Genomic DNA, 17,388 nt, shown 5'->3' with positions numbered 1-17,388 from the left:
ATAGGCCAGGTTGGAGCATCAGGACTTTTGCATGAAACATACTCAAATGCACAAACTCTCCCGGGAACGAGGCATCTACTTCTATGACCAAAGGGTACTGATTCCGTCAAGAGAACTACAGAAAGCTGTCATGCACATGTGTCATGATTCACGTGCAGCTGGTCATCGAGGAGTAGACACCATCCTTGATCTAGGCCAGATACACTTCTGGTGGCCATCCTTGCCGACAGATGCCCGGGATTATGTTTTGGCTTGTTCCACATGTCTGCAGTCCAAGACTTCACATCAATTTCCCCTTGACTTACTCACATGCATGCCCATCCCCAAGAGGCCTTGGCAGGTTATATCAACTGATTTCATTGTGGACTTACCCCCTTCAAACGGCCGCACAGCCATTATGGTCACTATAGATTACTTCTCCAAAATGGCCAATTTTTCTTCTATCTCTGGGGTTCAATCTGCAGCTCAAATGTCCCAGGTTTTAATTTCAGAAATCTTTTCCCATCATGGGTTGCCGGACACAATTGTGTCTGACAAACGTCCACAGTACTAACCTCTGGAAACAATTGGGCGCCCTTCTTCACATCCAACGTGCTTTAAGTTCTAGGTTCCAGCCGCAGACCAATGGTCAGGCTGAGCGGTTGAACCTAACTTTAGAAGGTTATCTGCAGTGTTTTGTCTCAGCTTCCCAAGATGACTGGGTTGAACTGTTGCCCCTTGCTGAGTTTGCTTATAATAATGCTACCCACTATGCTCTGCGGACCAGCCCTTTCTTCTGTACCATCCTTCTTTCCTCCCTACTGTTGTTCCTTCTTCCACTCGTTTCCTGGGAGTAGATGCCCTGGTCGCAGACATCCATCATGGACATCAAGGGGATCTTCGGGTCTTGCAGGATGCCCAAGACTGTGTCAAACTCTACGCCAACAGGAGAAGGAGACCTGGACATGCTCTAGCAGTGGGAGATTTGGTTTGGTTGTGTTCCAATACTTACCTCGTCATCTAGTTCCTTTCAAATTGTCTCTGAGATTTTTTGGTCCCTTTCCGATTCCGCAATTATTTGGTGAGGCAGCTGTTCGCCTTCAACTCTGTCCGTCTTGGTGGAGAATCCATCCGGTTTTTCACCTGTCTCAGATCAAGTTGGATGTTTCAGATCGGTTTTTGAGGCGTCCTTCTGTCCACCCTCCTCCAGTGGTCACTCCCTTGGGGGATGAATTCGAGGTCTCAGGGATCTGTGATTCCCGGTACTTTAGGGGTTGGTTGCAGTTCCTTGTGGACTGGAAGGGTTACACACCGGCCGATCATTCTTGGGAGCCTGCTTCTGGGGTAAATGCACGCGCTTGATCAGGCGCTTCCATCGTCACCACCCTGGTAAACCAGGTTGCCTGCCTCTGAGGGGGTGCATACTGTTACATCTCATTATGGCTGCTGGTCATAGTGGCGACGTGGCTGAATTCGATACGCTGGTGCGTTATGGTATTCCAACATGGCTGCCAGGAAGCACCGGTCCTGTACAGCGAGCCTGCCCGCTCCTGCCAATGGGTGGACTACACCCACCAGTGATCATGTGGTGACTTATATTCTGCCTGTTCCTGTTTCCTGGCGCATCGCTACTCTTGTACTAGACGCTCCGTAAATTTCGCTTCCTAGGGAAACTAACCTACCTATCACTTGTGTTCCTTCTACGCTTACCTTTCTCTACTGTTATAGATCAGCCAACTCTGCGGTTAGGTCCGCTCCTAGTTCTCAGACATACCCACTCTCCCTTCACATCTGCCAGTTCCGCGTCTTCAACACGGAAGTCCAATTCAGCTTTCCGTCATTCTTGACTCGCGGGAAATTAAGAAAACGGTAGGGATAAGTCTCAGAGTTCAAATCTATCTCGACCTTGACCATACAGATGAGCTAACCCCTCTGTCTCTACTGGGATTTCCCGAAAGGAGCTTTGCCCCTTCCGCCGACGAGCATGCAGTAAGTGCGGAAACGGCAATCTTCCACGACACGTGTAATCCACTAAGTCTACTAGGGGGAGGGAGGAGCAGGTATTTAATCAGATTCAGGAAACTTCCTCTTTCCTACTTGTTATCTGCCTCTCTAGAACACACCATTCTTTGGGAAAGATGACCAGGTTCACATACGCCTCAGCTACAGATTGAATAAGGACTCACATATACAGTCTCAGGTGCAATCTACTTCCTCTCTTCATATTCTGTCCCATGTCTTCTCCACATCCCTACTTACCCTCTCCCTTGTTTCCGACAGAAGATAGTAGCATCTCTACCTTTGGAAGAGTCCAGTCCAGTAATCTCCAGTCCGTGGGTCCGGATCGAAGAGCTACCACAACATTCACTCTCAAATCCGGCACAGGTATTTTTCCCCCAGAGGGTTTCCCTGGGGATTTTGCTCCTCTCCGATTCCTGTCTGAATCAGGCGGAGGGTTGTAAAGTTCACAGGCGGGTTTTCCTGTCATCATGGAATTGCCATCTGCTCAGGTTAGTGGCAAACTGCATATTCCAACCTAATTTTTCACAGGCCTACCCTTTAGTACATCAGCAATCCTATTACATGAGGAGCTTGGCCTCCAGTACCTGAAATATATTGTGGCATTTAGACCACTAGAATATTGGTCTAGACTCGGCAGTACCCCTGAATTGCATATGTTTAGAGACTCAGCCCTTGATGTGCTTAATCAAAAGGTGGTTCGTCATTACCCTGGCTCTCATATGTAAAAACATGCAATGTATTATAGGGTGTGCTGACCTTTGGGCCTATCCTAGTAATATGGATAAAGCCTTAATAAAAAGGCTCAGAAATCGTTACTGGGACAAATGTAAAACCGACACGATTGTTCAAATCACTGTCTCAGAGAATCTAAGTATCTATTGGGCTCATAAACTAAATCCAGGATATGAAAAGTACTTTGATGAAATGAAACCAAGATTGATGCGTTCTCTTTATGTCAAACTAATGTTGGGGACATTACCAGTCGCCAAGTTACTCAACAAATGCAACAGTAATAAATCAAACCAATGTCCTTTCTGTCAAACCAGAATTGAGTCACTGGAACACTTTCTTCTGGCTTGTCCACTCCATGATGTTTATCGTAGATTGTATTCGAAGCATAGGCTTCTATTATATGACATAAGATCAACAGCAGATGCTTTTTCCTTTTGTAAAATGACTGATAATGTTGTCTCACTTTATGCTGTTACAAGGTTTGGTTAAACTGCTTGGCTTAGGAGGAATACAATTGTAAACAAAGCCTCTTGAAAGGAAACAGTAAGGATGCATTACCTGCCAGTAGAGCATTGTTTAATATTCACATTCTATTGCTGATGGAAAATATGTAGTCTTTTTTATGTTTGAAATGTTACTTTTAATCTATCAATTGTATGATGATGGTTCTATACATTGTAGTTGTGCCTTTTGTATTCTCTGTATGCCCAATGACACTTGTCGAATAAAGGCAATGATGATACTCTTATAATAGTCTTATTATAGACTAGTGCTCCTGGGGCCTGTCTAAATCATGAAAAGAATAGATGTATTTGTGAAAATGAATAAAAGCACAGCTGGGGAAACATTAGTTTTGTGCACCTAAATATTGATGGTGTAAATGTTCAAGAAACAAAGTTTCTGCACATCTATAATAATTATATTGACAAAACTGTTCCAGCAAACTATCTGGAAAACCCTCTTTCCATCCTTAAGAGATGCATGAAATTAAGGTTTGGTCAAACTGAATTGACAGGAAATAAGCATGGCACTGGATTTCAATGGAAAACAAGTTATGTGTCTGCAGCAGTGCTGCAATACAAACATTAAATCTCTATGAATTTGGTTGTTTAGGGGCAAATGCAAGAAGAATGATGCAATGTGCAGAATATCTCAAATGACTGAAATAAAAGACCATTGTAATGCTTTAAAACTGTTATTACAGTGAGAGGGCATTGGAAATATTCAAGATTTTATAGACTTTTTGGGCAACAGGATAAAATGTTTCACTACCTTTTTATTAATGATTTAAATAATAGTGCGTGATCAGTGGGAGGAACCTGAGGGCGTCCTCACTTATTTTCCCTCAGAATCCTCCTCTCAGGTGGCGAGGGAAAGGACATCAATTTTGGACCCCGACCCAGGGGGTGTATATGTCAGGGAGGATCATCAGGGAGGGAACTTGGTAAGTGGGGAAGAGGACGTCCTTAGGTGAGACATGGTATCCCCCATTCCCTTTTCAAAATCAATCTTCTGTCCCAACCGCCTTTGTAGGATACAATCAGCCTTTCCCCCTTTCTCCCCTACAAAATGTCCCCCAGAAATACTACTTTAACACTGAGATGAGGAAGAGACCAACTACGAGGACAATACCTCATTTATATATTGCAAAACTACCCAAACACCACTTTGGTACCGAGACGAAGAAGAGGGCTATGGAAGAGTTCGGATGGAACAGCCAGGTATGACCCTTTAACTATGGCCAGTCAATTGAACTAAATGACCCTCACCTGTGGTCACTTATAAAGCCCAACGGGTATAAAAACGGGGGCTGTGCACAAGAGGCGGAGAGAAACAGCAGGCTGGAGTTGGAGCTGGTGCGGGACAGAGGCGGAACAGAGAGACAAGAGCAGGAGACATGGGTGCTGGAAGCCGTGTCGAGCAGGGACAAGAGACGCCGGGGCGGGCTCAGAGAAGGTCTGGAAGGCATGCACACGCTCTGTGTCGGGCACAAGCAGCAGGAGCTGTGGGGCGCCGAAGACTGGTCCCCGTGAACCTCCAGGAGAGCAAGCAGTGCTCTCTCCGTTCTCTGTGAGGAAAGAGTGGAGCAAGCAGAAGCTGAGCGCTGAACGAGGAAAGACACAAAACCGACGGGAGCTGCCGCATGAAGCCGGTGAGTGTAAACGGGGAACACTCATACCAGGGCGCTCCGAGAACATGAAGAAAGCATTTCTTGAATATTAAATAAACTGGACATTCTCGTAAGCTCTTTTGAATGTTGAAACAAATGCCTTTGAAGCTTGAACAAACTGGAAATAGTTTCCATGCTGAAACAGATGAATTTTGAATACAGAACGAACTGAAAGACCTTACAAGCATTTCTAAATGCCATACAGAACCAGATCAAGTTCTGAACATTTCTGAATATAATGAAGCAATTCTGAATGCCCCGCAGAGTCAAAGCAAGTCATAAACATATTTGAATGGAATGAAAGCTAGGTGGTACAAGTGACAAATACCACAAAGTGAATTGGTTGAATACAAGTGTTAGCAAAGCCAATAGAGTCCCAAGAAGGGTATGAGAGGAGAAACAAGTATTGACACAAGTAAAGTGTTCCAGGAATTGCAGGTTAAGAAGAAACCTGTGTTGGCAAGAGCCACAACAGTGCAGAAAGTGTAAGAAAGTGAATGGTGGCTATTCGAGCCACAGTAAATTGTTGGAAATGTATAATACTGATGAAAGGAACAATCTTCACTGCCAAGGGAAAGCAGTGGACATTTGTTGATTAAAGGTAGATGAGAAAGGGTTGCGTGACCTGTAACGGGTGGCATTTGTGTTTCGACAGCTGTGCCTAGAAGGAGTGGCTATTTTGGAAAAAGCCAACAAAAGTAACTATAAGGGAGATTGTGTGTTGCCACGGTTACTCAAGTGATTTTGGAGTTAAGAGACATACATTTGTTGGCAAACTAGTATAAAGTACTGATAACAAGAGAGTTGGGAAGTGTTCCAAAGAACTGTGTTGGTTTTGAAGAGCTGGAAGATTTGAACTCTTGGGGCGGGAAACCCGATACTTTGTGTACTGTATTGAACCTGGGGAAGGGGAAGTTGATTACAAGCCAAGAGCTAGAAGAAGTCCAGAACTTTATTTTGAACAGTTTTTATTTTGCTGCTGACATCCTTACACATTATATGCAGTTAATTGTGAGGGCAAGTATACGTTTTGGACACAGACTGACTTTTTATTTCGACTTCCTGATGCAGACTATCCTTAGTTTTCTCTAGGTAGTGTGAGAAACCTGAAGGTGTCTCCCTAACTAGTCCCCTGGGATCTGCCATCCAGGTGGCTAGGACATGGCCACTGCTATTGGATCCAGTTCTTGGGGGTGGACCAGTGAGGGAGGATCACCTGTATGGGGGTTCCTTGGGGAGTGGAAGCGAGACACCGAAGGGTGAGATGCAGTATCCCCCTCCTTATAATCCCTTTTCCCAAGCCTACCACGTAGGATACTCAAACACTCTACCCCTCCCCTTTTCTGATACAAATACTTTCATACACCACCAAAGACAACAGACTTACATTAAAGCCGTTTACCTGACATGTCTCAACACAAGGGTCAGGCAGAGTCAGGCAATTGACCCAAACCACACACACTTAACTGCCCTTTCCCTTCACCACAAGGATAAAAGGTGGAGCACGAGAGCACAGGACGAGCAAGGCAGATTGCACAACGACTCAGCTATCCAAGGGCTATACCTAACCATTTAGCTTTCAGAAAATCTTTGAAGACCCTGCGATTCTAACCTTGCATCCTTTAATTGGTATTCCTCCCTCTCTCCTTCCTAGCGCCAAGATACCTCTGGTGACCATGCGCTTTAAACGTTTACATAAAATAACATAACAAGTACGACAGTTCAAGAAGAGTAGAAAGACCACTAGAGACCTGAAAGGGTGACAAGGAGAGAAGCGACCTTGGCCTTTCCAACCCAAGTCCGCGAAACCTCCAGAGAAGGAATCGTAAGTGGTCAAAGTGGTCATACAGGGGTCTAGTAAAATCCTCTGTACTGTCGAAAGTCTTTGACCGGCAGAACATTGTAAAGTTAAGGGAAGTGAATCCTGCATCGTGACAAAGCAGAAGAGATTGTGTGTTGAGCAGAAATTGGCAAGAGTGAACCCGACGGAGGGATGCCGATTGAAAGGGACAAACCCTAAAATCCTGATGAACAGTGTGTTGACAAAGGTGAACCTGACACAGGGATGTCCACAGTGAACTGTTATGTTTAAAAAGACAGTAAGATTCCTGTAAGTAACAGGTGAACGCATTTGTGAAAAGCCGTAGTGAACCCGACGGAGGGAGGCAAACAGTAGTGCAAGAGGGATCTGTGCCCAGAAGAGGGGGATCCAAGGGTGAAAAGCTGTCACCCAACGTGCATTGGAAAGGAACTTTTGTTTGTTAAATTGAATAGATCAAGTCCCTGAAGGCAGGAGACATTTTACAGAAAAGAGACTTGACCATTGACGGTCCTGATAGCTGAAAATGGAACTGTTGTCTTGTGCTGGGAAAGCTCGAGAGTGTGCTGTGCTCAGAAGTCCCATCTTGTCCTGTGCTCAAAACATGGGGAAGGGAGACTCTGGCTATTATATCCTGACTTATTATTTGTGAACACTTCTTTCTTTCTTTTGAACCATATCCCACACTCTTTTGTATTTAGCGTAAGGATTGGCAATAGGTTTTTCTTCGTATAGGACCCTTTTTTGACAAGACACCACTAGGACTGCCTTATTATTATTTGATGGTCATAGCTTGCTCCCATCTTAGATTAAGGTTTAGATTAGGCGTTTTCCAACCTACCTATACAGACTAATAAACACCCTTGAACTGTGATCACTTGTGTATGTCTATTCTTAATTACACACCTTCCTTACAGTAGGGAAATCACACCTTAGCATAGGGCAAGTTAGGCCTTAATCCATCCTGACATTTGAGTTAATAAAACTCTGGGTTGAAACTAGAACATGTTGTCTGTGTTTGTCTCATGATGCCTTCACTTCAGCTGCATGTTATATCTATTCTACTGTAAAGATGTTGAGAGAAAATGTAATAAATCAATCATTTTTTTAAAGTAAGTAATTCCTTATCCTTTGAGAGTCTGCTGCGTGTGCTAAAAACAAAAATGTAAACTCTGAGACATTTATTGACAATGTGTCCAATGCTTAGATCTATGTATGGCAAAAGCTATGGCAAATATGTATCACATCTGGATAATATGCAAACTGATCAATTTTGGGCATTTTTGTATTCAGGGGATGTGAGTGTTCTTAATGTTGTTGCATATCATATATGGCAAATATTGGTCGACAGGTATCTTAAGTAATTTTAACTGAAGCTTTTACTGTATTATGGCAATTTTGGATTATTTCTTCAATGTAATTATGGGTGGTCAGTGATAATGTCGAATGCAATAATGTCGACAGTCAAAATGTCGAAAAAAAATGTCGAAAAAAAATGTCGAAAGAAATAATGTAGAAAAGCAATAATGTCGAATTTTTCTCTACATTTTTTCTAATTTTTAGAAAAAAAATATATATATATATAATTTAAAAGTGTTGAATATGAGGGGTGAGAGGGTGGTGAGGAGGTGGCAGGGGGGTGTTTGGTGAGGGGGGTTGGGGGGAACCCCCCTATTAAATGATATTTTCCTTGTTTATTTATTTATCGAATAAATATATAATTAAAATGTGTTGAGTATGAGGGGTGAGAGGGTGGTGGGGGGGTGGAGGGTGGCAGGGCGTGTTGGGTGAGGGGGGTTGGGGGGACTCTTCTTGTTTATGTATTTATTGATAGTGCTAAATAACATTTTTTTTCGACATTTTTTTTTCTAAAAATTGACTCTTGTCATTATAAGTATAGGTTTTCGACATTATTGTTTTCGACATTTTTTTTCGACATTTTTGTAAATCGACATTTTTTTTCTCGAAATTATCACTATAAACCGTAATTATGTGGCTTATTGTATATATTCTCTATGAAATGTTGCTATCAGGTTATCTTTTTTATATTCTCACATTTATTGTATTTTCTAGTTTTAATTATTGATGCAATTCAAGTGTAAAGGTTTTTCTATAACCAACACACTTAATTAAAAAAAGAAGTATGGAAATAAGGGAGGGGAAGATATGAGAATCTAGCAGGGGGATTGGAGAAACAAGATGAGTTGGTGAGGGTGCTATGAGTGGGTGGTAACACCAGATGGAGTTAGGGATGTGTGTGTGTGGATGGGGCATGGAAAGGGAGGTGCAAGTATGGATGGATGATGTGTTGTACTTGGGACCAAAGATGGAAAGGGGATGAGGAAGAGACCAACGATTGGCCTGAAGATAAAGCTTGAGTGGTATTGATATGGAGAATTTGTTTTGAAGATTTAAGTGAATACATGAAGCCGTACAATAATTGGTGAAATGAGATTAGGCAGATTTTCACTTCAGTTTGTTTCAGTTCGTTTTCACTCACCTTCTTTCATTTACCCACGAGCCGCGAACATCTTCTGTTCAAGGCTAAGGGTGGTGTGGGGGGTACTATAGACATGCAGCTTATGGAACCTCAGGCTTGCAAGCACTAGCCTCCAGAAGTGGTCATATCCAGCCCATGTCTTGGTCTACAATGCTGCAGTTTCCAGGTGGCAAGGCATTTATACCTGTAACGTGTCACAATGGAGATTAGCTCACACATAATTATGACATCACTTCAGTGTAAAAGTCACTATGCTGAATCAGTGGAAAGAAGTCATAGTTTCAGGGGGCTTGTCCTATGTAAATTACAAAATCGCCTACCCATGAACCGGACTAAAATACTGTGTGATGTAAAACATGTATCAGAAATTCCCGTTTATGTTTTGGCTGGTATATGGACCAGTCAACAATTAGTAACAATTTTTAATACATGTCTAGAGGGGCTCAAGGATCAATTGGACCAAGAACCGTATTCCAAGGATTGCTTGCTGTGTGTATCCTGCCGCATGGCATCCAGTTATGCCTGCCATGTAAGAACACACACATCAATCAATGCTGTAGAATGCAGAGAGCAGAAACACTCAATTCCTTGAGTGTGTGTGTTTGCTCGGACATGCTTTCACAGTGTGGGGAAAACAACAGATGACTTGAGACATATGATTGTTTAACATACAAGGCAAGGCCCTAGGGTTGGAGTAAGAGCGAAAGACAAGGTTGAGGATGCAGGGTGCACAGAATATGTGCAGGGAATGCGCATAGCACTTAATATCTGTCTTTGTAAGACATGTGCTGCAAGTCCAAATGTTCCACAACAGTTCATGATCAGGATGTATTCCCCCTGGAAGTTTAAGAAAGCCTCCCACAGTTCTAATGGGTATTGGTTCTTCCACCTTTGTACATGTTGTTCGTGAACCCCAGGCCACAGGGCAGTTTGCTGTTTCTGGCAAAGGCTGGCCTTTCTGGGGTGTGGTCGATGGCTTGTCAATGTCTGTCCTTGGGGTTGATTTTCAGGATGACTTATTGCTCCCCTGCAAAGGCAATGTCACCATGTGCTAGTCGCTGGCCCATATCAATCACAAGACTCTTTTGCGGGGGATAGTCACATCTGAACCCATCACAGGCTCTGCTCTCTCCAGAGCTCCTCTACCACAGGCTCCGTTTCCCAGGAAATCCTCTTGGATTGGGTCCACAGTGAGCAGTCGGGTACACAGTCACATGGAGCCTTCCAAAGTTGAGCCTTTTCTTTTTTTTAAATTGTTTTTATTGGCATTTCAAAAATTATAATAACAAACATCCCCGCCCCCCCATGCTGACCCCCTGCTGTGCAGCTGGAACATATGTTCGGTGTAGCACAATCCATCTGTCATACTTGGCCATTTATGTCTATAACCAAAATGCGCAGTTTCTGGGGGCAATACATTACATTCAAGTTTTCATGTAGAAAATTTAGCACCACATCCCAGACTTTGGTAAACGCAGTACGATCTCCTTGCAAGGAGTATGTCATCCATTCTAAAGCTACAAAGTTCCATATTTTAGCAAACCAGTCAGAGATATGAGGTGGGTCCCTTTTCTTCCAGTTCTGAGCAATTACTGACAGTGCAGCTAGTTGCATTATTACATCCGCCTTCTGATTTGCTTTCAGACTTCGTCGTCTGAAATTCTCTCCCATCGTAACCAACAGACATGATTGCATGGAGGGCAGTGTTTGAATAGAGAATATTTCACACGTGCTTGTTCACTTCTCCCCAATACCATGCCAATCTCAGACAATGAAACCAAACATGATCCCAATTCCCACTGATCCGCATTCCCTCCAGCATTTATCGGAAATGGTAGGTTGTGACCAAGACGGGCTCGAGTGTAATGCCATTGCACCATAAGTTTATACCACAATTCTCTGATTTGGATTGACCTTGTGAGTTTAGGTACTGTTCTCCACAGGGTTCCCCATTCCTGGTCCGGACCAGCCCACCCCCCCCCCGGGCCGAATGTTACTTGCCAGTGTTTTTTATAACTGATCACCTCGTTAGGAGTCCCAACCCCCAACAACTTATGAAATGGAGTTAGCTACCTTACAGCCGCTGCCTTTATAGAGGGTCCAGAATCCAGTGTCTCACCTGAAAGTATTGAAACGTAGCCAACACCTTAGTGAATATTTTGGAGTCAATATTGATTAACGCAATTGGGCGATAGGACCCACAGATAGTTGGGTCATTGCATGGTTTGGAGAATAAGAATATTTTCGCCTCTGCAATAGTAGGGAAAATGTTACTTGTGTATGTAAAGGAGTTATACAGTTTAGCTGATATGGGGGCCAAAATACTGCAATATGTCTTGTAAAACCTTGTCGGATTTCCATCTGGATGGGGCGACCTCTTAAGCGGGAGTTCCCGAATAATCCTGATCACTTCATCCTGAGCAACTAGTTCTTCAAGGTCCTGGCTGTCTTCTAACGTAAGCCAGGGGAGAGAGATCGATTCTAATTATTCTATTTGAAGATGGGAACCCGGTATATCGGATTTGTATAGGTTGGCATAAAACGATTGAAATCGCTTATGCATACCACTAGTTTACGAAGCTCCCTTGCCCGAGGGCAGCCTTATCTGTTGTATGATCCTGGATGCCGCCTTTTGACGAAGCTTGGATGCCAGGAGGCGATCCATTTTATTGGCCTTTATAAAGTACTTCTGTTTAAGAAATCATAGGGTTTTCTCTGCTTTCTTGACAAGATAAAGATTTAGTCTGGCGGCCGCTGATCTGTATGCCTTCTGCTTCTCGGGGCCCATTTTAGTTCCTATCTTTTTCAGTATTTGGGATAATTCCTCCTACGGGTCTACTTCCAAAGCCATATGCTGTTTTTGCCTGTTGGCTTCAACAGTTATAAGGAAGCCCCTCATAGTGGCTTTAAACGCATCCCAGGTTGTATTCAGCAAGGTCTCCCCCTCCAAAATTTAGATCAAAATATTCTCTAAAATGTTCTTCGATCTCCTCCCTAACCGCTTGGTCTTGCAGTAGTGTTAACATAAATCTCCAAGACCAAAGCCTTGGTTTATCCTTTGCAATCGTCATCGCTATTGTTATTGGGGCATGGTCTGACAAGGTGATTGCGTGTGTTGTGACTTGCGCGATTGCTTCCAGGAGTGGGGTGGAAATCCAAGCGTAGTCTATGTGGAAAAAGGACTGGTGCACATGAGAATCGAAGGTATATCCCCTTTCGTCCCCCTTAACAGTAAGCCATATATCTACTAAATACAAATCAGCTAATGTCTGTTGTAGCCCCCTCGAGGGAGTGGGTTGGGACCCACTGAATCACTCTGCTTCGATCCCTCGCAGGATCCAATGGCAGATTAAAGTCCCCCCATATCAATAGTTCCCCATCCCTAAATGACCCTAGCAGACCCATTACATGTTTCAGGAAACCTTCCTGGCCTGTGTTCAGGGCGTATATTGAAGCCACTGTTAGTTTTATAGTTGACCGTTTTAAAACTGCAAACACATATCTACCTTCCTTATGAAGTTTAGTGTGAATGATTTGGGCATCACACCCCTCCCTGATTGCAATCAATACTCCAGCGGCTTTACCTTCTTCACATGCCTGTATTATTTTCAGGCATTGGTGCCACAAAATCCGGTTGGTGACGCCTCAAGAAGGTCTCCAACTTCCTACACTTCTGCAGCATATTAAGCCCCCTTACATTCCATGTCAAACACTTGAACTTCCCTGTACGCCTTAGGGTTGATAAATACTGGCACAGTTCTAATAACAAACATTAATATTCTGCTGCACAACAGGGATACCCCCCTCCTCTAACTATGTTTCCCACTCTCTTCCCCAACTAACCTTTAACTTGCCCACCAACATCTCCCCTATCCTACCACCCCCTGTCCCCCAAAGAGTTCCCTGGTGTAATCACAATTCCTAAGAAGTTCCGGGAAAGACTCACCCGGCTGCGATTCATCTTTTATCCCAGGGCAAAGTGCGGGAAGTCCTAGCTCCCCCATCTGTTACTGAAAACAGTTAGATTCCAGGATGTCGCGCTCCATCTTGCTGCCAGATGGAGATGCTCCTGTCAGTTCTTGCGTCGTCCACAGACAGTTTCTCGGCTGACTCAATCTTTTGTCACCTTTATGGTTATGGTTTGGGGTTCGGGCCTCAGTCGAGTTCGCCAATCATCTTTTTGAGGACCCCTTTGATTCCTTTTGTGCTGGATGCCAGTTAACCATTCCCCAACCCTGGGTTTCAAATTGCACGTCGCTGCGTTCAGTAGGGCTTCTTCTCTAGGGTTCCCCATGGTATCTTCTTTGATATGTGGCATAGCCATTCCTGACTCCCTACATGTTATGCTTTGTTGCCTGCCGTTCAGGGTGAAAAGTAGTCCAAAAGAAAATGTCCATCTGTATTTTATACCCCGGGACTGGAGGGTTCTTACAACTTCATGCATGTCACGTTGTTTTTGAGGAGTCACATTGGAGAAGTACTGGATAGCGGAATTTCCGCCCCATTATATGTGATTGTCGGTAAAGCTCCTTGAGTATTAGTTATTTTTGTGAGTACAGTGCGCATGCTGCTAAAACGGTCACGGCGTTGTGCCTGGTTCCAGTCTCTTTGGTCTGACCCTATGAACTCTATCCAGCAGAATATCTATAGATTACTCTCCTGCAGTAAGATAAGTAAATATCCTGATGACCACTTCTTTCAACTCTGAGTCTCGGACAGATTCCGGAAGGTTTCTGATCCGAAAATTGGATTGTCGAGATCGGTTTTCAAGGTCCTCATATTGTATTTCTATATTGTGCGTTATTCTGGAAAGTTCTTCTAATGCTGTATCCGATAGCTTACTGACCTCTGTGAGGAGTTGAATTGCATGTTAATTCGAGTCCACCCTTTCTGCTAAGGAAGCAATTTCTTTGGTAACCTCACCAAGTGACTCTCTGATGTCAGTAGTAAATGCTGAAAACTGTGACTGGAAATTAGAGGTGAACCGCTCTGGAAAATCTTTAAACCATTTGGTGAAATCTTCCTTGGATGCTGCCATGTCGGGCGTTGCGTGCTGCTGTACAGGAGAGGATTGCAATTTTGACATAGTCGTGGTCTCTGGGGAGCTTTTTTTTTTTGCCCAAAGCTTCTCCAGGGACTTGTGTTGTTTCTGCTAAAACTGAGGTTTTGCAGTTTGACTTTGCTTCCCTCTGTTGCCAGACATATGCCACGTGAATTGCACCAGGGCTCCGTCTTGAAACCAATCCCCGCCTAGGAAAATATAAAGTGACAAAATGTGCACATGGAGTAATGCAGCCTGAAGTCTACCTTTGATGCACTATAGTATTTGTGCCCCTGCTCCTGTAGATATTGTGTGTAGTTGTCCGCGTGAACACCACCCTTTCTTGTTCCTTATCGAGAGTTGCACAGCCTCCTGCTCATCAGTGCTTTATGCCTTATGTAATAGGAACCGGCCAGTGGAGGATGTCCAATTGGTAGTGTTTATCTCCACCCGCTCACCAGAGGGGATACTGAGTGATTTCAGCTCTGGGCTGCCCTAAACAATTAAAGGCATGGTCCAGTAAAAAATGTTATTGTCCCTACGGGTCGGCCATGTTTTTTTAAGCCTAAGTGGCTCGATTTTAGAAAACTTTCCTATGGACCTTACCCGAGTTTTCGTCCATTAAACGCACGCGAAAACAGGCACCAGGGAGCTGCCATTTTGTGATAATCCTATCACTTGCCGCATCGCCCTGGCTGACCTGCTTCTGCGGCACTAAATCAAATCCCCCACCCCTGAGCCTGTCATCAGCAGACTCGTGCTGCCCATTTCCCAACGCCAAACCACGTCTCGTGTCAACAATCGCTGCGCCTCAGCTAATGACGTGTTGCCATGGAAATGGCAGGACGCCTCTTTCCTCAATAAGTATAAACAGACCATTTCCCAACACACAGCAGCAGATTTTCGATTCCATTCCTCTCTCTGTGTTACTTTGAGTATTTTGTGACTCGTTTCTGTGCTCTGGTCAGCTACCTTCGCCGCTTGTAACCCGTGTGAACACCTGTACCATCTCTGTAAATTATTTTACTTTGTTTACGACACAATGGCTACAATAATGCCCTACATGTACGAGCCCGAGTATACCGAGGAGGAACTACTGGAAAGGGGAGCACGTGAAAACGATGGGGATTCAGACGGCAGTTGGGAGGACGATTCAACAGATGAAGAGCCTGGGCCTAGTCGCATGGACGGCGTCTCCACCTGGTGCACATGCAATCGGTGCGCGCTAATGCCAACCGAGGACGAGAACTGCTGCTGCCGAGAAAACTTGGGATGCCTGGCCTACATTTCGGAAGGCGAGCCACGACCGTAATGCATCACCGAGCTGCCAGACTTCAGGGCAGCCTGCCTCACACGGGCCGTGTTGAGAATAATGATGGTGTTTATGCACGAACTTCGCACAACTGTTCGTCCTCGTAATCCGAGTAACGAGTAAGTATACTCTGCTTGTCATGCCACTCCTATTTCATGTTCTTCCACTACTGAAACTTGAGGAGAACCACCTCCGGTTCCAGAAGCACCTCAAAACCTTCCTCTTTGCCTCCGCTTACTCTCCCCCTCTCCCCTGCTAATACTACTGGAACTGCACTGAATCTGCAACTGGGCCACTCACCGTTCTCGGCCCAGCCACTCTACCCTGCACTGCCTCCACGGCAACCCCTGCACTACGGGACTGTGTCTGTATCCATACAGCCCCCCTTCCCAGCATTTGTCTGCACTTACCTCGCACTTGCCACCAGCTGGCCCTTGTTATTTATCCTGTATGCTGTATGCTAATAACCCTGTACTGCACTTTCCCCTCTCCCTTTCCCCCATGCACTTTTCCCTTCCCCTTTACTCTTGCACTTGCGCGATCTGAATGACACCTGGCCTAGTAAGATCGTTGTCTGTCTCCCCTTGTTCCCCCCCTGCCTCGTCGCGCCTTGAAACACCTGTGTATAGGCGCGTTACAAATGCCTTATCATATCATATCATATCCAAAATTATATATTCATATCATAGTAACGCATGAAAGTCGTTCAATGGTGTGCATTGTCTAGATAGCATTTGTCCGTGCAGAATGCCATTAGTTACAAGAATTGTCATTGACAACAAACGTTTATTAAACTTATCTTGGTCATTTAAAAACAGTTTGTTTCATTCCTTTTCACAGGTGGTACAGGCTGGTGGCCTATCGTTCCTTTACATGGTGGCTCCACGGGAGGCTTGGACACCGCGTTCGAAGAGTGATACCCGCCTGTGCCGTTCGTGCCATAAGAGAAACGTTCCTGAGTGACAGCGGTCAGTACAGGGGATTTTCTCTCGCTGTGCTGCAACCTGACCTGTATAATCTTTAAAGTCTTGTATTTTTGTGTCATGAAAATAAGATAAAAAATAAAACACCATATATATTTTAACAACGGTTGTTTCGATTTTTTAAATGAATCAAGTGTGTCTCCATTCAAGGATGGACGTCAGACATCTGTGCTCCGAATGGGTGAAGGTCTGGTCGCTGTGAAGCAGGGTGGTCACTATCTATCTAAGCTAACATAACATATTCTCGATAATGCATGCACTAAATAACACTTGTTCAAAGTCTTTCAGTAGGTTATGTCTCTATAAAGGTCACACATATATCTATACTAACAATTACCATTGGATTATACAGGCCTTAGGTTAAGGGTCTTGACCACTATAATACACCGGATGAAGTGTGGGTCTGTGCTCACAAGAATCTCCGGTATGTGGCATTTGTTATTGATAAGCAACAATATACTATCAAAGGCAGTTCGCACCCGTGGATGAGCGCTGGCATGTGGGGCTGTCTGGGGCGCGAACGGCCAAGGTGCCAAACAACATGTACACTTCAAAAGGTATCCCACGCCAAGGGGCCATCGCTCACATGGCCTCCTCAGACCCCGTGTCTCCAGCCAGGCCTCCCCTCGAAGCAGGCCGCCCCCCTGCAATCCACAATAGTGTGTCTCCATTCAGCAGTCTTCCTGTGCCTTATCTGCATGCCCCAGACCCCTCCATCCCACCCACCCTCTATCAAAGGAGGTTCGCGCCAGTGGATGCGCGCTGTCAGGGGCGCGAAAGGCCAAGGTGCCAAACTACATGTACACTTCAAAAGCTATCCCACGCCAAGG

Source organism: Ambystoma mexicanum, chromosome 1p (genome assembly GCF_040938575.1).
Source record: "Ambystoma mexicanum isolate Mex_15411 chromosome 1p, UKY_AmexF1_1, whole genome shotgun sequence".
NCBI classification, from domain to species: Eukaryota; Metazoa; Chordata; class Amphibia; order Caudata; family Ambystomatidae; genus Ambystoma; species Ambystoma mexicanum.
The sequence above is the reverse complement of the archived record's forward strand: the minus strand, read 5'-3'. Positions refer to the sequence as shown.